The following is a 24,160-nucleotide window of genomic DNA, read 5'->3' as shown; positions in this document are numbered from 1 at the left end:
CACACACAAATCCTCGTTGCAGCTCTCATGCCTGCAATCGCGGGTGGCCGTCGGCGATCGTTCCCGCTGGCCACGCACATCAAGTCCCCCCGCCGTGCAGCGGGTATGCCTGCTGTGGCTCTTAAAAGGAGCATCGTACATATACGGCGATTCGTGCAGGAAAGCCATCCTGCCGCCATATATGTATAGAAGCCGGTAGGGAAGTGGTTAATTGGTATTTGTTGTTCCAGTCTGAACAAATGTCCTTACAATTGGAGGAAAAACCTAACTAAAAGAGGTGTGAAATGGGTCACTATTCATCCATAATCACAAATGTTTACAGCTTCGGTTGGATATAAAGATTGATACACAGATGGGGATTGAACCCATGATCTGATTTACGAGACCAACGCCTTACCACTTGGCCATTGCGCCCTCTGTAGGGCACAGCTATGTATGTCACCCTGTGAGAATGCACACAAGTTATGTTTGGCATGAGAACCTTTTATTTGTGTTTGTTTTTTTGTACTGCTGTAAAAGAACCTAAGTGCAGTACAGTGTACACCTAAACCACCTCATGTTATATCACTCACATTATCCACACCTCCCTCTCCAGATAAAATAAAAGTTAGGCATACACCAAATATCCATGCTTATTAATATCCTGCTGCTGGCTGCACTTGCACTGCTGTAACCTAATTCTTGTAGTAAAGCCTCAGTCTTTGCTCTTTTCTCTCCAGTACATTTGGGACTAGTCTTGCTCAGTATAATTGTTCTGTTGCTGACCAATTTTACACTGTTATGTCATCTGTGGTCTTATAATTCTTATAGAAAGAAGCTGAGCTCACACAGATTATCGTTACCACAAATGTTTATAGCACTCAGTAGATTAGGTTGGGTATAAAGATTGAGGCACAGATGGGGATTGAACCCACGATCTTTGGTTTACGAGACCAACGCCTTACCACTTGGCCACTGCGCCCTCTATTGGACTGACAGTGTTATGTCATCCTGTGAGAACACAATGTGAATCTTCCATCCATTGTTTGATTTCAAAGACGATATTTAGTAAAGTGGAAGAGATAAGAGATAAGGTCAAAGACGAAGACCTGGGTCTATTTTATAACCGCTTTAGCCCCAGAAGATTTTACCCCCTTTCCTGACCAGAGCATTTTTTGCGATTCAGCACTGCGTCGTTTAACTGACAATTGCGTGGTCATGCGACGTTGTACCCAAACAAAATTTACATCCCTTTTTCCCCCACAAATAGAGCTTTCTTTTGGTGGTATTTGATCACCTCTGCGGTTTTTATATTTTGCGCTATAAACAGAAAAAGACAGACAATTTTGAAAAAAAGCAATATTTTTTACTTTTTTCTATAATAAATATCCCCAAAAAATATATAAAAAACAAATTTTTTCCTCAGTTTAGGCCGATATGTATTCTTCTACATATTTTTGGTAAAAAAAAAATCGCAATAAGCATATATTGATTGGTTTGCGCAAAAGTTATAGCGTCTACAAAATAGGGGATAGTTTTATGGCATTTTTATTATTCTTTTTTTTTTGTTACCAGTAATGGCGGCGATCTGCAATTTTTTAGTACGACTGCGACATTGCGGAGGACACATCGGACACATTTTTAGGACCAGCGACATTTACACAGCGATCAGAGCTATAAAAATGCATTAATTGCTGTGTAAATGTCACTAGTAGGGAAGGGGTTAACACTAGGGGGCAATCAAGGGGTTAAATGTGTTCCCTAGGAGTGTTTCAAACTGTTAGGGGAAGTGACTGACTGTAGGTGGAGCAAGATCGCTGTTCCTACTTAGTAGGAACAGACGATCTGTTTCTCCTCCCCTGTCAGAACAGGGTTTACACACACAAATCCTCGTTGCAGCTCTCATGCCTGCAATCGCGGGTGGCCGTCGGCGATCGTTCCCGCTGGCCACGCACATCAAGTCCCCCCGCCGTGCAGCGGGCATGCCTGCTGTGGCTCTTAAAAGGAGCATCGTACATATACGGCGATTCGTGCAGGAAAACCATCCTGCCGCTGTTTATGTATAGAAGCCGGTAGGGAAGTGGTTAATTGGTATTTGTTGTTCCAGTCTGAACAAATGTGCTTACAATTGGAGGAAAAGCCTAACTAAAAGAGGTGTGAAATGGCTCACTATTCATCCATAATCACAAATGTTTACAGCTTCGGTTGGATATAAAGATTGATACACAGATGGGGATTGAACCCATGATCTGATTTACGAGACCAACGCCTTACCACTTGGCCACTGCGCCCTCTGTAGGGCACAGCTATGTATGTCACCCTGTGAGAATGCACACAAGTTATGTTTGGCATGAGAACCTTTTATTTGTGTTTGTTTTTTTGTACTGCTGTAAAAGAACCTAAGTGCAGTACAGTGTACACCTAAACCACCTCATGTTATATCACTCACATTATCCACTCCTCCCTCTCCAGATAAAATAAAAGTTAGGCATACACCAGTTACACCTAATATCCATGCTTATTAATATCCTGCTGCTGGCTGCACTTGCACTGCTGTAACCTAATTCTTGTAGTAAAGCCTCAGTCTTTGCTCTTTCTCTCCAGTACATTTGGGACTAGTCTTGCTCAGTATAATTGTTCTGTTGCTGACCAATTTTACACTGTTATGTCATCTGTGGTCTTATAATTCTTATAGAAAGAAGCTGAGCTCACACAGATTATCGTTACCACAAATGTTTATAGCACTCAGTAAATTAGGTTGGGTATAAAGATTGAGGCACAGATGGGGATTGAACCCACGATCTGTGGTTTACGAGACCAACGCCTTACCACTTGGCCACTGCGCCCTCTGTTGGACTGACAGTGTTATGTCATCCTGTGAGAACACAATGTGAATCTTCCATCCATTGTTTGATTTCAAAGACGATATTTAGTAAAGTGGAAGAGATAAGAGATAAGGTCACAGACGAAGACCTGGGTCTATTTTTTAACCGCTTCAGCCCCAGAAGATTTTACCCCCTTTCCTGACCAGAGCACTTTTTGCGATTCAGCACTGCGTCGTTTAACTGACAATTGCGTGGTCATGGGACGTTGTACCCAAACAAAATTTACATCCCTTTTTCCCCCACAAATAGAGCTTTCTTTTGGTGATATTTGATCACCTCTGCGGTTTTTTATATTTTGCGCTATAAACAGAAAAAGACAGATAATTTTGAAAAAAAGCAATATTTTTTATTTTTTCTATAATACATATCCCCAAAAAATATATAAAAAACACATTTTTTCCCCAGTTTAGGCCGATATGTATTCTTCTACATATTTTTGGTAAAAAAAAAATTCGCAATAAGCATATATTGATTGGTTTGCGCAAAAGTTATAGCGTCTACAAAATAGGGGATAGTTTTATGGCATTTTTATTATTCTTTTTCTTTTTTTACCAGTAATGGCGGCGATCTGCAATTTTTTTAGCGGGACTGCGACATTGCGGAGGACACATCGGACGCATTTGTAGGACCAGCGACATTTACACAGCGATCAGAGCTATAAAAATGCATTAATTGCTGTGTAAATGTCACTGGTAGGGAAGGGGTTAACACTAGGGGGCAATCAAGGAGTTAAATGTGTTCCCTGGGAGCGTTTCAAAATGTTAGGGGATGTGACTGACTGTAGGTGGAGCCAGATCGCTGTTCCTACTTAGTAGGAACAGACGATCTGTTTCTCCTCCCCTGTCAGAACAGGGTTTACACACACAAATCCTCGTTGCAGCTCTCATGCCTGCAATCGCGGGTGGCCGTCGGCGATCGTTCCCGCTGGCCACGCACATCAAGTCCCCCCCACCGTGCAGCGGGCATGCCTACTATGGCTCTTAAAAGGAGCATCGTACATATACGGCGATTCGTGCAGGAAAGCCATCCTGCCGCCGTATATGTATAGAAGCCGGTAGGGAAGTGGTTAATTGGTATTTGTTGTTCCAGTCTGAACAAATGTCCTTACAATTGGAGGAAAAACCTAACTAAAAGAGGTGTGAAATGGCTCACTATTCATCCATAATCACAAATGTTTACAGCGTTCGTTTGGATATAAAGATTGATACACAGATGGGGATTGAACCCATGATCTGATTTACGAGACCAACGCCTTAACACTTGGCCACTATGCCCTCTGTAGGACACAGCTTTGTATGTCACCCTGTGAGAATGCACACAAGTTATGTTTGGCATGAGAACCTTTTATTTGTGTTTGTTTTTTTGTACTGCTGTAAAAGAACCTAAGTGCAGTACAGTGTACACCTAAACCACCTCACGTTATATCACTAACATTATCCACACCTCCCTCTCCAGATAAAATAAAAGTTAGGCATACTCCAGTTACACCTAATATCCACGATTATTAATATCCTTCTGCTGGCTGTACTTGCACTGCTGTAACCTAATTCTTGTAGTAAAGCCTCAGTCTTTGCTCTTTCTCTCCAGTACATTTGGGACTAGTCTTGCTCAGTATAATTGTTCTGTTGCTGACCAATTTTACACTGTTATGTCATCTGTGGTCTTATAATTCTTATAGAAAGAAGCTGAGCTCACACAGATTATCGTTACCACAAATGTTTATAGCACTCAGTAGATTAGGTATAAAGATTGAGGCACAGATGGGGATTGAACCCACGATCTTTGGTTTACGAGACCAACGCCTTACCACTTGGCCACTGCGCCCTCTGTTGGACTGACAGTGTTATGTCATCCTGTGAGAACACAATGTGAATCTTCCACCCATTGTTTGATTTCAAAGACGATATTTAGTAAAGTGGAAGAGATAAGAGATAAGGTCAATGACGAAGACCTGGGTCTATTTTTTAACCGCTTCAGCCCCAGAACATTTTACCCCCTTTCCTGACCAGAGCACTTTTTGAGATTCAGCACTGTGTTGTTTAACTGACAATTGCGTGGTCATGCGATGTTGTACCCAAACAAAATTTACATCCCTTTTTCCCCCACAAATAGAGCTATCTTTTGGTGGTATTTGATCACCTCTGCGGTTTTTATATTTTGCGCTATAAACAGAAAAAGACAGACAATTTTGAAAAAAAGCAATATTTTTTACTTTTTTCTATAATAAATATCCCCAAAAAATATATAAAAAACACATTTTTTCCTCAGTTTAGGCCGATATGTATTCTTCTACATATTTTTGGTAAAAAAAAAATTGCAATAAGCATATATTGATTGGTTTGCGCAAAAGTTATAGCATTTACAAAATAGGGGATAGTTTTATGGCATTTTTATTATTCTTTTTTTTTTTTTACCAGTAATGGCGGCAATCTGCGATTTTTTAGCGGGACTGCGACATTGCGGAGGACACATCGGACACATTTTTAGGACCAGCGACATTTACACAGCGATCAGAGCTATAAAAATGCATTAATTGCTGTGTAAATGTCACTGGTAGGGAAGGGGTTAACACTAGGGGGCAATCAAGGGGTTAAATGTGTTCCCTAGGAGTGTTTCAAACTGTTAGGGGATGTGACTGACTGTAGGTGGAGCCAGATCGCTGTTCCTACTTAGTAGGAACAGACGATCTGTTTCTCCTCCCCTGTCAGAACAGGGTTTACACACACAAATCCTTGTTGCAGCTCTCATGCCTGCAATCGCGGGTGGCCGTCGGAGATCGTTCCCGCTGGCCACGCACATCAAGTTCCCCCGCCGTGTAGCGGGCATGCCTGCTGTGGCTCTTAAAAGGAGCATCGTACATATATGGCGATTCGTGCAGGAAAGCCATCCTGCCGCCGTATATGTATAGAAGCCGGTAGGGAAGTGGTTAATTGGTATTTGTTGTTCCAGTCTGAACAAATGTCCTTACAATTGGAAGAAAAACCTAACTAAAAGAGGTGTGAAATGGGTCACTATTCATCCATAATCTCAAATGTTTACAGCGTTCGGTTGGATATAAAGATTGATACACAGATGAGGATTGAACCCATGATCTGATTTACGAGACCAACGCCTTAACACTTGGCCACTGCGCCCTCTGTAGGGCACAGCTTTGTATGTCACCCTGTGAGAATTCACACAAGTTATGTTTGGCATGAGAACCTTTTATTTGTGTTTGTTTTTTTGTACTGCTGTAAAAGAACCTAAGTGCAGTACAGTGTACACCTAAACCACCTCACGTTATATCACTCACATTATCCACACCTCCCTCTCCAGATAAAATAAAAGTTAGGCATACTCCATTTACACCTAATATCCACGATTATTAATATCCTTCTGCTGGCTGTACTTGCACTGCTGTAACCTAATTCTTGTAGTAAAGCCTCAGTCTTTGCTCTTTCTCTCCAGTACATTTGGGACTAGTCTTGCTCAGTATAATTGTTCTGTTGCTGACCAATTTTACACTGTTATGTCATCTGTGGTCTTATAATTCTTATAGAAAGAAGCTGAGCTCACACAGATTATCGTTACCACAAATGTTTATAGCACTCAGTAGATGAGGTATAAAGATTGAGGCACAGATGGGGATTGAACCCACGATCTTTGGTTTACGAGACCAACGCCTTACCACTTGGCCACTGCGCCCTCTATTGGACTGACAGTGTTATGTCATCCTGTGAGAACACAATGTGAATCTTCCATCCATTGTTTGATTTCAAAGACGATATTTAGTAAAGTGGAAGAGATAAGAGATAAGGTCAATGACGAAGACCTGGGTCTATTTTTTAACCGCTTCAGCCCCAGAACATTTTACCCCCTTTCCTGACCAGAGCACTTTTTGAGATTCAGCACTGTGTTGTTTAACTGACAATTGCGTGGTCATGCGACGTTGTACCCAAACACAATTTACATCCCTTTTTTCCCCACAAATAGAGCTTTCTTTTGGTGGTATTTGATCACCTCTGTGGTTTTTATGTTTTGCGCTATAAACAGAAAAAGACAGACAGTTTTGAAAAAAAGCAATATTTTTTACTTTTTTCTATAATAAATATCCCCAAAACATATATAAAAAACACATTTTTTCCTCAGTTTAGGCCGATATGTATTCTTCTACATATTTTTGGTAAAAAAAAATTGCAAAAAGCATATATTGATTGGTTTGCGCAAAAGTTATAGCATTTACAAAATAGGGGATAGTTTTATGGCATTTTTATTATTCTTTTTTTTTTTTTACCAGTAATGGCGGCAATCTGCGATTTTTTAGCGGGACTGCGACATTGCGGAGGACACATCAGACACATTTTTAGGACCAGCGACATTTACACAGCGATCAGAGCTATAAAAATGCATTAATTGCTGTGTAAATGTCACTGGTAGGGAAGGGGTTAACACTAGGGGGCAATCAAGGGGTTAAATGTGTTCCCTAGGAGTGTTTCAAACTGTTAGGGGATGTGACTGACTGTAGGTGGAGCCAGATCGCTGTTCCTACTTAGTAGGAACAGACGATCTGTTTCTCCTCCCCTGTCAGAACAGGGTTTACACACACAAATCCTTGTTGCAGCTCTCATGCCTGCAATCGCGGGTGGCCGTCGGAGATCGTTCCCGCTGGCCACGCACATCAAGTTCCCCCGCCGTGTAGCGGGCATGCCTGCTGTGGCTCTTAAAAGGAGCATCGTACATATATGGCGATTCGTGCAGGAAAGCCATCCTGCCGCCGTATATGTATAGAAGCCGGTAGGGAAGTGGTTAATATGTATTTGTTGTTCCAGTCTGAACAAATGTCCTTACAATTGGAAGAAAAACCTAACTAAAAGAGGTGTGAAATGGGTCACTATTCATCCATAATCTCAAATGTTTACAGCGTTCGGTTGGATATAAAGATTGATACACAGATGAGGATTGAACCCATGATCTGATTTATGAAACCAACGCCTTAACACTTGGCCACTGCGCCCTCTGTAGGGCACAGCTTTGTATGTCACCCTGTGAGAATTCACACAAGTTATGTTTGGCATGAGAACCTTTTATTTGTGTTTGTTTTTTTGTACTGCTGTAAAAGAACCTAAGTGCAGTACAGTGTACACCTAAACCACCTCACGTTATATCACTCACATTATCCACACCTCCCTCTCCAGATAAAATAAAAGTTAGGCATACTCCAATTACACCTAATATCCACGATTATTAATATCCTTCTGCTGGCTGTACTTGCACTGCTGTAACCTAATTCTTGTAGTAAAGCCTCAGTCTTTGCTCTTTCTCTCCAGTACATTTGGGACTAGTCTTGCTCAGTATAATTGTTCTGTTGCTGACCAATTTTACACTGTTATGTCATCTGTGGTCTTATAATTCTTATAGAAAGAAGCTGAGCTCACACAGATTATCGTTACCACAAATGTTTATAGCACTCAGTAGATTAGGTATAAAGATTGAGGCACAGATGGGGATTGAACCCACGATCTTTGGTTTACGAGACCAACGCCTTACCACTTGGCCACTGCGCCCTCTATTGGACTGACAGTGTTATGTCATCCTGTGAGAACACAATGTGAATCTTCCATCCATTGTTTGATTTCAAAGACGATATTTAGTAAAGTGGAAGAGATAAGAGATAAGGTCAATGACGAAGACCTGGGTCTATTTTTTAACCGCTTCAGCCCCAGAACATTTTACCCCCTTTCCTGACCAGAGCACTTTTTGAGATTCAGCACTGTGTTGTTTAACTGACAATTGCGTGGTCATGCGACGTTGTACCCAAACACAATTTACATCCCTTTTTTCCCCACAAATAGAGCTTTCTTTTGGTGGTATTTGATCACCTCTGCGGTTTTTATGTTTTGCGCTATAAACAGAAAAAGACAGACAATTTTGAAAAAAAGCAATATTTTTTACTTTTTTCTATAATAAATATCCCCAAAAAATATATAAAAAACAAATTTTTTCCTCAGTTGAGGCCGATATGTATTCTTCTACATATTTTTGGTAAAAAAAAATTGCAATAAGCATATATTGATTGGTTTGCGCAAAAGTTATAGCATTTACAAAATAGGGGATAGTTTTATGGCATTTTTATTATTCTTTTTTTTTTTACCAGTAATGGCGGCGATCTGCGATTTTTTAGCGGGACTGCGACATTGCGGAGGACACATCGGACACATTTTTAGGACCAGCGACATTTACACAGCGATCAGAGCTATAAAAATGCATTAATTGCTGTGTAAATGTCACTGGTAGGGAAGGGGTTAACACTAGGGGGCAATCAAGGAGTTAAATGTGTTCACTGGGTATGTTTCAAAATGTTAGGGGATGTGACTGACTGTAGGTGGAGCCAGATCGCTGTTCCTACTTAGTAGGAACAGACGATCTGTTTCTCCTCCCCTGTCAGAACAGGGTTTACACACACAAATCCTCGTTGCAGCTCTCATGCCTGCAATCGCCGGTGGCCGTCGGCGATCGTTCCCGCTGGCCACGCACATCAAGTCCCCCCCGCCGTGCAGCGGGCATGCCTGCTATGGCTCTTAAAAGGAGCATCGTACATATACGGCGATTCGTGCAGGAAAGCCATCCTGCCGCCGTATATGTATAGAAGCCGGTAGGGAAGTGGTTAATTGGTATTTGTTGTTCCAGTCTGAACAAATGTCCTTACAAACTAAAAGAGGTGTGAAATGGCTCACTATTCATCCATAATCACAAATGTTTACAGCGTTCGGTTGGATATAAAGATTGATACACATATGGGGATTGAACCCATGATCTGATTTACGAGACCAACGCCTTAACACTTGGCCACTGCGCCCTCTGTAGGGCACAGCTTTGTATGTCACCCTGTGAGAATGCACACAAGTTATGTTTGGCATGAGAACCTTTTATTTGTGTTTGTTTTTTTGTACTGCTGTAAAAGAACCTAAGTGCAGTACAGTGTACACCTAAACCACCTCACGTTATATCACTCACATTATCCACACCTCCCTCTCCAGATAAAATAAAAGTTAGGCATACTCCAATTACACCTAATATCCATGATTATTAATATCCTTCTGCTGGCTGTACTTGCACTGCTGTAACCTAATTCTTGTATTGTAGTAAAGCCTCAGTCTTTGCTCTTTCTCTCCAGTACATTTGGGACTAGTCATCTGTGGTCTTATAATTCTTATAGAAAGAAGCTGAGCTCACTCAGATTATTGTTACCACCAATGTTTATAGCACTCAGTAGATTAGGTTGGGTATAAAGATTGAGGCACAGATGGGGATTGAACCCACAAACTTTGGTTTACGAGACCAATGCCTTACCACTTGGCCACTGCACCCTCTATTGGACTCACAGTGTTATGTCATCCTGTGAGAACACAATGAGAATCTTCCATCCATTGTTTGATTTCAAAGACGATATTTAGTAAAGTGGAAGAGATAAGGTCACAGACGAAGACCTGGGTCTATTTTTTAACCGCTTCAGCCCCAGAAGATTTTACCCCTTTTCCTGACCAGAGCACTTTTTGCGATTCAGCACTGCGTCGTTTAACTGACAATTGCGTGGTCATGCGACGTTGTACCCAAACAAAATTTACATCCCTTTTTCCCCCACAAATAGAGCTTTTTTTTGGTGGTATTTGATCACCTCTGCGGTTTTTATATTTTGCGCTATAAACAGAAAAAGACAGACAATTTTGAAAAAAAGCAATATTTTTTACTTTTTTTATAATAAATATCCCCAAAAAATATATAAAAAACACATTTTTTCCTCAGTTTAGGCCGATATGTATTCTTCTACATATTTTTGGTAAAAAAAAAATCGCAATAAGCATATATTGATTGGTTTGCGCAAAAGTTATAGCGTCTACAAAATAGGGGTTAGTTTTATGGCATTTTTATTATTCTTTTTTTTTTTTTTACCAGTAATGGCGGCGATCTGCGATTTTTTAGCGGGACTGCGACATTGCGGAGGACACATCGGACACATTTTTAGGACCAGCGACATTTACACAGCGATCAGAGCTATAAAAATGCATTAATTGCTGTGTAAATGTCACTGGTAGGAAAGGGGTTAACACTAGGGGGCAATCAAGGGGTTAAATGTGTTCCCTAGGAGTGTTTCAAACTGTTAGGGGATGTGACTGACTGTAGGTGGAGCCAGATCGCTGTTCCTACTTAGTAGGAACAGACGATCTGTTTCTCCTCCCTTGTCAGAACAGGGTTTACACACACAAATCCTCGTTGCAGCTTTCATGCCTGCAATCGCGGGTGGCCATCGGCGATCATTCCCGCTGGCCACGCACATCAAGTCCCCCCGCCGTGCAGCGGGCATGCCTGCTGTGGCTCTTAAAAGGAGCATCGTACATATACGGCGATTCGTGCAGGAAAGCGATCCTGCCGCTGTTTATGTATAGAAGCCGGTAGGGAAGTGGTTAATTGGTATTTGTTGTTGCAGTCTGAACAAATGTCCTTACAATTGGAGGAAAAACCTAACTAAAAGAGGTGTGAAATGGCTCACTATTCATCCATAATCACAAATGTTTACAGCTTCGGTTGGATATAAAGATTGATACACAGATGGGGATTGAACCCATGATCTGATTTATGAGACCAACGCCTTACCACTTGGCCACTGCGCCCTCTGTAGGGCACAGCTATGTATGTCACCCTGTGAGAATGCACACAAGTTATGTTTGGCATGAGAACCTTTTATTTGTGTTTGTTTTTTTGTACTGCTGTAAAAGAACCTAAGTGCAGTACAGTGTACACCTAAACCACCTCATGTTATATCACTCACATTATCCACACCTCCCTCTCCAGATAAAATAAAAGTTAGGCATACACTAGTTACACCTAATATCCATGCTTATTAATATCCTGCTGCTGGTTGCACTTGCACTGCTGTAACCTAATTCTTGTAGTAAAGCCCCAGTCTTTGCTCTTTCTCTCCAGTACATTTGGGACTAGTCTTGCTCAGTATAATTGTTCTGTTGCTGACCAATTTTACACTGTTATGTCATCTGTGGTCTTATAATTCTTATAGAAAGAAGCTGAGCTCACACAGATTATCGTTACCACAAATGTTTATAGCACTCAGTAGATTAGGTATAAAGATTGAGGCACAGATGGGGATTGAACCCACGATCTTTGGTTTACGAGACCAACACCTTACCACTTGGCCACTGCGCCCTCTATTGGACTAACAGTGTTATGTCATCCTGTGAGAACACAATGTGAATCTTCCATCCATTGTTTGATTTCAAAGACGATATTTAGTAAAGTGGAAGAGATAAGAGATAAGGTCACAGACGAAGACCTGGGTCTATTTTTTAACCGCTTCAGCCCCAGAACATTTTACCCCCTTTCCTGACCAGAGCACTTTTTGAGATTCAGCACTGTGTTGTTTAACTGACAATTGCGTGGTCATGCGACGTTGTACCCAAACAAAATTTACATCCCTTTTTCCCCCACAAATAGAGCTATCTTTTGGTGGTATTTGATCACCTCTGCGTTTTTTATATTTTGCGCTATAAACAGAAAAAGACAGACAATTTTGAAAAAAAGCAATATTTTTTACTTTTTTCTATAATAAATATCCCCAAAAAATATATAAAAAACACATTTTTTCCTCAGTTTAGGCCGATATGTATTCTTCTACATATTTTTGGTAAAAAAAAAATTGCAATAAGCATATATTGATTGGTTTGCGCAAAAGTTATAGCATTTACAAAATAGGGGATAGTTTTATGGCATTTTTATTATTCTTTTTTTTTTTTTACCAGTAATGGCGGCAATCTGCGATTTTTTAGCGGGACTGCGACATTGCGGAGGACACATCGGACACATTTTTAGGACCAGCGACATTTACACAGCGATCAGAGCTATAAAAATGCATTAATTGCTGTGTAAATGTCACTGGTAGGGAAGGGGTTAACACTAGGGGGCAATCAAGGGGTTAAATGTGTTCCCTAGGAGTGTTTCAAACTGTTAGGGGATGTGACTGACTGTAGGTGGAGCCAGATCGCTGTTCCTACTTAGTAGGAACAGACGATCTGTTTCTCCTCCCCTGTCAGAACAGGGTTTACACACACAAATCCTTGTTGCAGCTCTCATGCCTGCAATCGCGGGTGGCCGTCGGAGATCGTTCCCGCTGGCCACGCACATCAAGTTCCCCCGCCGTGTAGCGGGCATGCCTGCTGTGGCTCTTAAAAGGAGCATCGTACATATATGGCGATTCGTGCAGGAAAGCCATCCTGCCGCCGTATATGTATAGAAGCCGGTAGGGAAGTGGTTAATATGTATTTGTTGTTCCAGTCTGAACAAATGTCCTTACAATTGGAAGAAAAACCTAACTAAAAGAGGTGTGAAATGGGTCACTATTCATCCATAATCTCAAATGTTTACAGCGTTCGGTTGGATATAAAGATTGATACACAGATGAGGATTGAACCCATGATCTGATTTACGAGACCAACGCCTTAACACTTGGCCACTACGCCCTCTGTAGCACACAGCTTTGTATGTCACCCTGTGAGAATTCACACAAGTTATGTTTGGCATGAGAACCTTTTATTTGTGTTTGTTTTTTTGTACTGCTGTAAAAGAACCTAAGTGCAGTACAGTGTACACCTAAACCACCTCACGTTATATCACTCACATTATCCACACCTCCCTCTCCAGATAAAATAAAAGTTAGGCATACTCCAATTACACCTAATATCCACGATTATTAATATCCTTCTGCTGGCTGTACTTGCACTGCTGTAACCTAATTCTTGTAGTAAAGCCTCAGTCTTTGCTCTTTCTCTCCAGTACATTTGGGACTAGTCTTGCTCAGTATAATTGTTCTGTTGCTGACCAATTTTACACTGTTATGTCATCTGTGGTCTTATAATTCTTATAGAAAGAAGCTGAGCTCACACAGATTATCGTTACCACAAATGTTTATAGCACTCAGTAGATTAGGTATAAAGATTGAGGCACAGATGGGGATTGAACCCACGATCTTTGGTTTACGAGACCAACGCCTTACCACTTGGCCACTGCGCCCTCTATTGGACTGACAGTGTTATGTCATCCTGTGAGAACACAATGTGAATCTTCCATCCATTGTTTGATTTCAAAGACGATATTTAGTAAAGTGGAAGAGATAAGAGATAAGGTCAATGACGAAGACCTGGGTCTATTTTTTAACCGCTTCAGCCCCAGAACATTTTACCCCCTTTCCTGACCAGAGCACTTTTTGAGATTCAGCACTGTGTTGTTTAACTGACAATTGCGTGGTCATGCGACGTTGTACCCAAACACAATTTACATCCCTTTTTTCCCCACAAATAGAGCTTTCTTTTGGTGGTATTTGATCACCTCTGCGGTTTTTATGTTTTGCGCTATAAACAGAAAAAGACAGACAATTTTGAAAAAAAGCAATATTTTTTACTTTTTTCTATAATAAATATCCCCAAAAAATATATAAAAAACAAATTTTTTCCTCAGTTTAGGCCGATATGTATTCTTCTACATATTTTTGGTAAAAAAAAATTGCAATAAGCATATATTGATTGGTTTGCGCAAAAGTTATAGCATTTACAAAATAGGGGATAGTTTTATGGCATTTTTATTATTCTTTTTTTTTTTTACCAGTAATGGCGGCGATCTGCGATTTTTTAGCGGGACTGCGACATTGCGGAGGACACATCGGACACATTTTTAGGACCAGCGACATTTACACAGCGATCAGAGCTATAAAAATGCATTAATTGCTGTGTAAATGTCACTGGTAGGGAAGGGGTTAACACTAGGGGGCAATCAAGGAGTTAAATGTGTTCCCTGGGTATGTTTCAAAATGTTAGGGGATGTGACTGACTGTAGGTGGAGCCAGATCGCTGTTCCTACTTAGTAGGAACAGACGATCTGTTTCTCCTCCCCTGTCAGAACAGGGTTTACACACACAAATCCTCGTTGCAGCTCTCATGCCTGCAATCGCCGGTGGCCGTCGGCGATCGTTCCCGCTGGCCACGCACATCAAGTCCCCCCCGCCGTGCAGCGGGCATGCCTGCTATGGCTCTTAAAAGGAGCATCGTACATATACGGCGATTCGTGCAGGAAAGCCATCCTGCCGCCGTATATGTATAGAAGCCGGTAGGGAAGTGGTTAATTGGTATTTGTTGTTCCAGTCTGAACAAATGTCCTTACAAACTAAAAGAGGTGTGAAATGGCTCACTATTCATCCATAATCACAAATGTTTACAGCGTTCGGTTGGATATAAAGATTGATACACATATGGGGATTGAACCCATGATCTGATTTACGAGACCAACGCCTTAACACTTGGCCACTGCGCCCTCTGTAGGGCACAGCTTTGTATGTCACCCTGTGAGAATGCACACAAGTTATGTTTGGCATGAGAACCTTTTATTTGTGTTTGTTTTTTTGTACTGCTGTAAAAGAACCTAAGTGCAGTACAGTGTACACCTAAACCACCTCACGTTATATCACTCACATTATCCACACCTCCCTCTCCAGATAAAATAAAAGTTAGGCATACTCCAATTACACCTAATATCCATGATTATTAATATCCTTCTGCTGGCTGTACTTGCACTGCTGTAACCTAATTCTTGTATTGTAGTAAAGCCTCAGTCTTTGCTCTTTCTCTCCAGTACATTTGGGACTAGTCATCTGTGGTCTTATAATTCTTATAGAAAGAAGCTGAGCTCACTCAGATTATTGTTACCACCAATGTTTATAGCACTCAGTAGATTAGGTTGGGTATAAAGATTGAGGCACAGATGGGGATTGAACCCACAATCTTTGGTTTACGAGACCAACGCCTTACCACTTGGCCACTGCGCCCTCTATTGGACTCACAGTGTTATGTCATCCTGTGAGAACACAATGAGAATCTTCCATCCATTGTTTGATTTCAAAGACGATATTTAGTAAAGTGGAAGAGATAAGGTCACAGACGAAGACCTGGGTCTATTTTTCTAACCGCTTCAGCCCCAGAAGATTTTACCCCTTTTCCTGACCAGAGCACTTTTTGCGATTCAGCACTGCGTCGTTTAACTGACAATTGCGTGGTCATGCGACGTTGTACCCAAACAAAATTTACATCCCTTTTTCCCCCACAAATAGAGCTTTCTTTTGGTGGTATTTGATCACCTCTGCGGTTTTTATATTTTGCGCTATAAACAGAAAAAGACAGACAATTTTGAAAAAAAGCAATATTTTTTACTTTTTTTATAATAAATATCCCCAAAAAATATATAAAAAACACATTTTTTCCTCAGTTTAGGCCGATATGTATTCTTCTACATATTTTTGGTAAAAAAAAAATCGCAATAAGCATATATTGATTGGTTTGCGCAAAAGTTATAGCGTCTACAAAATAGGGGTTAGTTTTATGGCATTTTTATTATTCTTTTTTTTTTTTTACCAGTAATGGCGGCGATCTGCGATTTTTTAGCGGGACTGCGACATTGCGGAGGACACATCGGACACATTTTTAGGACCAGCGACATTTACACAGCGATCAGAGCTATAAAAATGCATTAATTGCTGTGTAAATGTCACTGGTAGGAAAGGGGTTAACACTAGGGGGCAATCAAGGGGTTAAATGTGTTCCCTAGGAGTGTTTCAAACTGTTAGGGGATGTGACTGACTGTAGGTGGAGCCAGATCGCTGTTCCTACTTAGTAGGAACAGACGATCTGTTTCTCCTCCCTTGTCAGAACAGGGTTTACACACACAAATCCTCGTTGCAGCTTTCATGCCTGCAATCGCGGGTGGCCATCGGCGATCATTCCCGCTGGCCACGCACATCAAGTCCCCCCGCCGTGCAGCGGGCATGCCTGCTGTGGCTCTTAAAAGGAGCATCGTACATATACGGCGATTCGTGCAGGAAAGCGATCCTGCCGCTGTTTATGTATAGAAGCCGGTAGGGAAGTGGTTAATTGGTATTTGTTGTTCCAGTCTGAACAAATGTCCTTACAATTGGAGGAAAAACCTAACTAAAAGAGGTGTGAAATGGCTCACTATTCATCCATAATCACAAATGTTTACAGCTTCGGTTGGATATAAAGATTGATACACAGATGGGGATTGAACCCATGATCTGATTTATGAGACCAACGCCTTACCACTTGGCCACTGCGCCCTCTGTAGGGCACAGCTATGTATGTCACCCTGTGAGAATGCACACAAGTTATGTTTGGCATGAGAACCTTTTATTTGTGTTTGTTTTTTTGTACTGCTGTAAAAGAACCTAAGTGCAGTACAGTGTACACCTAAACCACCTCATGTTATATCACTCACATTATCCACACCTCCCTCTCCAGATAAAATAAAAGTTAGGCATACACTAGTTACACCTAATATCCATGCTTATTAATATCCTGCTGCTGGTTGCACTTGCACTGCTGTAACCTAATTCTTGTAGTAAAGCCCCAGTCTTTGCTCTTTCTCTCCAGTACATTTGGGACTAGTCTTGCTCAGTATAATTGTTCTGTTGCTGACCAATTTTACACTGTTATGTCATCTGTGGTCTTATAATTCTTATAGAAAGAAGCTGAGCTCACACAGATTATCGTTACCACAAATGTTTATAGCACTCAGTAGATTAGGTATAAAGATTGAGGCACAGATGGGGATTGAACCCACGATCTTTGGTTTACGAGACCAACACCTTACCACTTGGCCACTGCGCCCTCTATTGGACTAACAGTGTTATGTCATCCTGTGAGAACACAATGTGAATCTTCCATCCATTGTTTGATTTCAAAGACGATATTTAGTAAAGTGGAAGAGATAAGAGATAAGGTCACAGACGAAGACCTGGGTCTATTTTTTAACCGCTTCAGCCCCAGAACATTTTACCCCCTTTCCTGACCAGAGCACTTTTTGAGATTCAGCACTGTGTTGTTTAACTGACAATTGCGTGGTCATGCGACGTTGTACCCAAACAAAATTTACATCCCTTTTTCCCCCACAAATAGAGCTATCTTTTGGTGGTATTTGATCACCTCTGCGGTTTTTATATTTTGCGCCATAAACAGAAAAAGACAGACAATTTTGAAAAAAAGCAATATTTTTTACTTTTTTCTATAATAAATATCCCCAAAAAATATATAAAAAACACATTTTTTCCTCAGTTTAGGCCGATATGTATTCTTCTACATATTTTTGGTAAAAAAAAAATTGCAATAAGCATATATTGATTGGTTTGCGCAAAAGTTATAGCATTTACAAAATAGGGGATAGTTTTATGGCATTTTTATTATTCTTTTTTTTTTTTACCAGTAATGGCGGCAATCTGCGATTTTTTAGCGGGACTGCGACATTGCGGAGGACACATCAGACACATTTTTAGGACCAGCGACATTTACACAGCGATCAGAGCTATAAAAATGCATTAATTGCTGTGTAAATGTCACTGGTAGGGAAGGGGTTAACACTAGGGGGCAATCAAGGGGTTAAATGTGTTCCCTAGGAGTGTTTCAAACTGTTAGGGGATGTGACTGACTGTAGGTGGAGCCAGATCGCTGTTCCTACTTAGTAGGAACAGACGATCTGTTTCTCCTCCCCTGTCAGAACAGGGTTTACACACAAAAATGCTTGTTGCAGCTCTCATGCCTGCAATCGCGGGTGGCCGTCGGAGATCGTTCCCGCTGGCCACGCACATCAAGTTCCCCCGCCGTGTAGCGGGCATGCCTGCTGTGGCTCTTAAAAGGAGCATCGTACATATATGGCGATTCGTGCAGGAAAGCCATCCAGCCGCCGTATATGTATAGAAGCCGGTAGGGAAGTGGTTAATTGGTATTTGTTGTTCCAGTCTGAACAAATGTCCTTACAATTGGAAGAAAAACCTAACTAAAAGAGGTGTGAAATGGGTCACTATTCATCCATAATCTCAAATGTTTACAGCGTTCGGTTGGATATAAAGATTGATACACAGATGGGGATTGAACCCATGATCTGATTTACGAGACCAACGCCTTAACACTTGGCCACCACGCCCTCTGTAGGGCACAGCTTTGTATGTCACCCTGTGAGAATTCACACAAGTTATGTTTGGCATGAGAACCTTTTATTTGTGTTTGTTTTTTTGTACTGCTGTAAAAGAACCTAAGTACAGTACAGTGTACACCTAAACCACCTCACGTTATATCACTCACATTATCCACACCTCCCTCTCCAGATAAAATAAAAGTTAGGCATACTCCAATTACACCTAATATCCACGATTATTAATATCCTTCTGCTGGCTGTACTTGCACTGCTGTAACCTAATTCTTGTAGTAAAGCCTCAGTCTTTGCTCTTTCTCTCCAGTACATTTGGGACTAGTCTTGCTCAGTATAATTGTTCTGTTGCTGACCAATTTTACACTGTTATGTCATCTGTGGTCTTATAATTCTTATAGAAAGAAGCTGAGCTCACACAGATTATCGTTACCACAAATGTTTATAGCACTCAGTAGATTAGGTATAAAGATTGAGGCACAGATGGGGATTGAACCCACGATCTTTGGTTTACGAGACCAACGCCTTACCACTTGGCCACTGCGCCCTCTATCGGACTGACAGTGTTATGTCATCCTGTGAGAACACAATGTGAATCTTCCATCCATTGTTTGATTTCAAAGACGATATTTAGTAAAGTGGAAGAGATAAGAGATAAGGTCAATGACGAAGACCTGGGTCTATTTTTTAACCGCTTCAGCCCCAGAACATTTTACCCCCTTTCCTGACCAGAGCACTTTTTGAGATTCAGCACTGTGTTGTTTAACTGACAATTGCGTGGTCATGCGACGTTGTACCCAAACACAATTTACATCCCTTTTTTCCCCACAAATAGAGCTTTCTTTTGGTGGTATTTGATCACCTCTGTGGTTTTTATGTTTTGCGCTATAAACAGAAAAAGACAGACAATTTTGAAAAAAAGCAATATTTTTTACTTTTTTCTATAATAAATATCCCCAAAAAATATATAAAAAACAAATTTTTTCCTCAGTTTAGGCCGATATGTATTCTTCTACATATTTTTGGTAAAAAAAAATTGCAAAAAGCATATATTGATTGGTTTGCGCAAAAGTTATAGCATTTACAAAATAGGGGATAGTTTTATGGCATTTTTATTATTCTTTTTTTTTTTTACCAGTAATGGCGGCGATCTGCGATTTTTTAGCGGGACTGCGACATTGCGGAGGACACATCGGACACATTTTTAGGACCAGCGACATTTACACAGCGATCAGAGCTATAAAAATGCATTAATTGCTGTGTAAATGTCACTGGTAGGGAAGGGGTTAACACTAGGGGGCAATCAAGGAGTTAAATGTGTTCCCTGGGAGTGTTTCAAAATGTTAGGGGATGTGACTGACTGTAGGTGGAGCCAGATCGCTGTTCCTACTTAGTAGGAACAGACGATCTGTTTCTCCTCCCCTGTCAGAACAGGGTTTACACACACAAATCCTCGTTGCAGCTCTCATGCCTGCAATCGCCGGTGGCCGTCGGCGATCGTTCCCGCTGGCCACGCACATCAAGTCCCCCCCGCCGTGCAGCGGGCATGCCTGCTATGGCTCTTAAAAGGAGCATCGTACATATACGGCGATTCGTGCAGGAAAGCCATCCTGCCGCCGTATATGTATAGAAGCCGGTAGGGAAGTGGTTAATTGGTATTTGTTGTTCCAGTCTGAACAAATGTCCTTACAAACTAAAAGAGGTGTGAAATGGCTCACTATTCATCCATAATCACAAATGTTTACAGCGTTCGGTTGGATATAAAGATTGATACACAGATGGGGATTGAACCCATGATCTGATTTACGAGACCAACGCCTTAACACTTGGCCACTGCGCCCTCTGTAGGGCACAGCTTTGTATGTCACCCTGTGAGAATGCACACAAGTTATGTTTGGCATGAGAACCTTTTATTTGTGTTTGTTTTTTTGTACTGCTGTAAAAGAACCTAAGTGCAGTACAGTGTACACCTAAACCACCTCACGTTATATCACTCACATTATCCACACCTCCCTCTCCAGATAAAATAAAAGTTGGGCATACACCAGTTACACCTAATATCCACGATTATTAATATCCTTCTGCTGGCTGTACTTGCACTGCTGTAACCTAATTCTTGTATTGTAGTGAAGCCTCAGTCTTTGCTCTTTCTCTCCAGTACATTTGGGACTAGTCATCTGTGGTCTTATAATTCTTATAGAAAGAAGCTGAGCTCACTCAGATTATTGTTACCACAAATGTTTATAGCACTCAGTAGATTAGGTTGGGTATAAAGATTGAGGCACAGATGGGGATTGAACCCACAATCTCTGGTTTACGAGACCAACACCTTACCACTTGGCCACTGCGCCCTCTATTGGACTCACAGTGTTATGTCATCCTGTGAGAACACAATGAGAATCTTCCATCCATTGTTTGATTTCAAAGACGATATTTAGTAAAGTGGAAGAGATAAGGTCACAGACGAAGACCTGGGTCTATTTTTTAACCGCTTCAGCCCCAGAAGATTTTACCCCTTTTCCTGACCAGAGCACTTTTTGCGATTCAGCACTGCGTCGTTTAACTGACAATTGCGTGGTCATGCGACGTTGTACCCAAACAAAATTTACATCCCTTTTTCCCCCACAAATAGAGCTTTCTTTTGGTGGTATTTGATCACCTCTGCGGTTTTTATATTTTGCGCTATAAACAGAAAAATACAGACAATTTTGAAAAAAAGCAATATTTTTTACTTTTTTTATAATAAATATCCCCAAAAAATATATAAAAAACACATTTTTTCCTCAGTTTAGGCCGATATGTATTCTTCTACATATTTTTGGTAAAAAAAAATTCGCAATAAGCATATATTGATTGGTTTGCGCAAAAGTTATAGCGTCTACAAAATAGGGGTTAGTTTTATGGCATTTTTATTATTCTTTTTTTTTTTTTACCAGTAATGGCGGCGATCTGCGATTTTTTAGCGGGACTGCGACATTGCGGAGGACACATCGGACACATTTTTAGGACCAGCGACATTTACACAGCGATCAGAGCTATAAAAATGCATTAATTGCTGTGTAAATGTCACTGGTAGTAAAGGGGTTAACACTAGGGGGCAATCAAGGGGTTAAATGTGTTCCCTAGGAGTGTTTCAAACTGTTAGGGGATGTGACTGACTGTAGGTGGAGCCAGATCGCTGTTCCTACTTAGTAGGAACAGACGATCTGTTTCTCCTCCCCTGTCAGAACAGGGTTTACACACACAAATCCTCGTTGCAGCTTTCATGCCTGCAATCGCGGGTGGCCATCGGCGATCATTCCCGCTGGCCACGCACATCAAGTCCCCCCGCCGTGCAGCGGGCATGCCTGCTGTGGCTCTTAAAAGGAGCATCGTACATATACGGCGATTCGTGCAGGAAAGCGATCCTGCCACTGTTTATGTATAGAAGCCGGTAGGGAAGTGGTTAATTGGTATTTGTTGTTCCAGTCTGAACAAATGTCCTTACAATTGGAGGAAAAACCTAACTAAAAGAGGTGTGAAATGGCTCACTATTCATCCATAATCACAAATGTTTACAGCTTCGGTTGGATATAAAGATTGATACACAGATGGGGATTGAACCCATGATCTGATTTATGAGACCAACGCCTTACCACTTGGCCACTGCGCCCTCTGTAGGGCACAGCTATGTATGTCACCCTGTGAGAATGCACACAAGTTATGTTTGGCATGAGAACCTTTTATTTGTGTTTGTTTTTTTGTACTGCTGTAAAAGAACCTAAGTGCAGTACAGTGTACACCTAAACCACCTCATGTTATATCACTCACATTATCCACACCTCCCTCTCCAGATAAAATAAAAGTTAGGCATACACTAGTTACACCTAATATCCATGCTTATTAATATCCTGCTGCTGGTTGCACTTGCACTGCTGTAACCTAATTCTTGTAGTAAAGCCCCAGTCTTTGCTCTTTCTCTCCAGTACATTTGGGACTAGTCTTGCTCAGTATAATTGTTCTGTTGCTGACCAATTTTACACTGTTATGTCATCTGTGGTCTTATAATTCTTATAGAAAGAAGCTGAGCTCACACAGATTATCGTTACCACAAATGTTTATAGCACTCAGTAGATTAGGTATAAAGATTGAGGCACAGATGGGGATTGAACCCACGATCTTTGGTTTACGAGACCAACGCCTTACTACTTGGCCACTGCGCCCTCTATTGGATTAACAGTGTTATGTCATCCTGTGAGAACACAATGTGAATCTTCCATCCATTGTTTGATTTCAAAGACGATATTTAGTAAAGTGGAAGAGATAAGAGATAAGGTCACAGACGAAGACCTGGGTCTATTTTTTAACCGCTTCAGCCCCAGAACATTTTACCCCCTTTCCTGACCAGAGCACTTTTTGAGATTCAGCACTGTGTTGTTTAACTGACAATTGCGTGGTCATGCGACGTTGTACCCAAACAAAATTTACATCCCTTTTTCCCCCACAAATAGAGCTATCTTTTGGTGGTATTTGATCACCTCTGCGGTTTTTATATTTTGCGCTATAAACAGAAAACGACAGACAATTTTGAAAAAAAGCAATATTTTTTACTTTTTTCTATAATAAATATCCCCAAAAAATATATAAAAAACACATTTTTTCCTCAGTTTAGGCCGATATGTATTCTTCTACATATTTTTGGTAAAAAAAAAATTGCAATAAGCATATATTGATTGGTTTGCGCAAAAGTTATAGCATTTACAAAATAGGGGATAGTTTTATGGCATTTTTATTATTCTTTTTTTTTTTTTACCAGTAATGGCGGCAATCTGCGATTTTTTAGCGGGACTGCGACATTGCGGAGGACACATCGGACACATTTTTAGGACCAGCGACATTTACACAGCGATCAGAGCTATAAAAATGCATTAATTGCTGTGTAAATGTCACTGGTAGGGAAGGGGTTAACACTAGGGGGCAATCAAGGGGTTAAATGTGTTCTCTAGGAGTGTTTCAAACTGTTAGGGGATGTGACTGACTGTAGGTGGAGCCAGATCGCTGTTCCTACTTAGTAGGAACAGACGATCTGTTTCTCCTCCCCTGTCAGAACAGGGTTTACACACACAAATCCTTGTTGCAGCTCTCATGCCTGCAATCGCGGGTGGCCGTCGGAGATCGTTCCCGCTGGCCACGCACATCAAGTTCCCCCGCCGTGTAGCGGGCATGCCTGCTGTGGCTCTTAAAAGGAGCATCGTACATATATGGCGATTCGTGCAGGAAAGCCATCCTGC

General features: G+C 41.1%; 14 non-coding genes across 14 annotated transcripts; all 14 read right to left on the bottom strand.

Annotated features, from left to right (window-relative positions):
• Window positions 1-889: 889 nt before the first annotated feature.
• TRNAT-CGU (transfer RNA threonine (anticodon CGU)) lies at window positions 890-961 on the bottom strand. The gene has a single exon. It is a non-coding gene; the product is annotated as a tRNA-Thr (tRNA).
• Window positions 962-2,198: 1,237 nt separating this feature from the next.
• TRNAT-CGU (transfer RNA threonine (anticodon CGU)) lies at window positions 2,199-2,270 on the bottom strand. The gene has a single exon. It is a non-coding gene; the product is annotated as a tRNA-Thr (tRNA).
• A 483-nt stretch (window positions 2,271-2,753) lies between these two features.
• On the bottom strand, window positions 2,754-2,825 carry TRNAT-CGU (transfer RNA threonine (anticodon CGU)). The gene has a single exon. It is a non-coding gene; the product is annotated as a tRNA-Thr (tRNA).
• Window positions 2,826-4,616: 1,791 nt separating this feature from the next.
• TRNAT-CGU (transfer RNA threonine (anticodon CGU)) lies at window positions 4,617-4,688 on the bottom strand. The gene has a single exon. It is a non-coding gene; the product is annotated as a tRNA-Thr (tRNA).
• Window positions 4,689-6,476: 1,788 nt separating this feature from the next.
• TRNAT-CGU (transfer RNA threonine (anticodon CGU)) lies at window positions 6,477-6,548 on the bottom strand. Its single transcript has one exon. It is a non-coding gene; the product is annotated as a tRNA-Thr (tRNA).
• A 1,787-nt stretch (window positions 6,549-8,335) lies between these two features.
• Window positions 8,336-8,407, bottom strand: TRNAT-CGU (transfer RNA threonine (anticodon CGU)). Its single transcript has one exon. It is a non-coding gene; the product is annotated as a tRNA-Thr (tRNA).
• Window positions 8,408-10,138: 1,731 nt separating this feature from the next.
• On the bottom strand, window positions 10,139-10,210 carry TRNAT-CGU (transfer RNA threonine (anticodon CGU)). Its single transcript has one exon. It is a non-coding gene; the product is annotated as a tRNA-Thr (tRNA).
• A 1,780-nt stretch (window positions 10,211-11,990) lies between these two features.
• TRNAT-CGU (transfer RNA threonine (anticodon CGU)) lies at window positions 11,991-12,062 on the bottom strand. The gene has a single exon. It is a non-coding gene; the product is annotated as a tRNA-Thr (tRNA).
• A 1,788-nt stretch (window positions 12,063-13,850) lies between these two features.
• Window positions 13,851-13,922, bottom strand: TRNAT-CGU (transfer RNA threonine (anticodon CGU)). Its single transcript has one exon. It is a non-coding gene; the product is annotated as a tRNA-Thr (tRNA).
• A 1,732-nt stretch (window positions 13,923-15,654) lies between these two features.
• TRNAT-CGU (transfer RNA threonine (anticodon CGU)) lies at window positions 15,655-15,726 on the bottom strand. The gene has a single exon. It is a non-coding gene; the product is annotated as a tRNA-Thr (tRNA).
• A 1,780-nt stretch (window positions 15,727-17,506) lies between these two features.
• On the bottom strand, window positions 17,507-17,578 carry TRNAT-CGU (transfer RNA threonine (anticodon CGU)). The gene has a single exon. It is a non-coding gene; the product is annotated as a tRNA-Thr (tRNA).
• Window positions 17,579-19,365: 1,787 nt separating this feature from the next.
• On the bottom strand, window positions 19,366-19,437 carry TRNAT-CGU (transfer RNA threonine (anticodon CGU)). Its single transcript has one exon. It is a non-coding gene; the product is annotated as a tRNA-Thr (tRNA).
• A 1,732-nt stretch (window positions 19,438-21,169) lies between these two features.
• Window positions 21,170-21,241, bottom strand: TRNAT-CGU (transfer RNA threonine (anticodon CGU)). The gene has a single exon. It is a non-coding gene; the product is annotated as a tRNA-Thr (tRNA).
• A 1,779-nt stretch (window positions 21,242-23,020) lies between these two features.
• Window positions 23,021-23,092, bottom strand: TRNAT-CGU (transfer RNA threonine (anticodon CGU)). Its single transcript has one exon. It is a non-coding gene; the product is annotated as a tRNA-Thr (tRNA).
• Window positions 23,093-24,160: the final 1,068 nt, after the last annotated feature.

The sequence above is a fragment of the Aquarana catesbeiana genome, linkage group LG01, assembly GCF_042186555.1.
Source record: "Aquarana catesbeiana isolate 2022-GZ linkage group LG01, ASM4218655v1, whole genome shotgun sequence".
Lineage (NCBI taxonomy): Eukaryota > Metazoa > Chordata > Amphibia > Anura > Ranidae > Aquarana > Aquarana catesbeiana.
The sequence above is the reverse complement of the archived record's forward strand: the minus strand, read 5'-3'. Positions and strand labels throughout refer to the sequence as shown.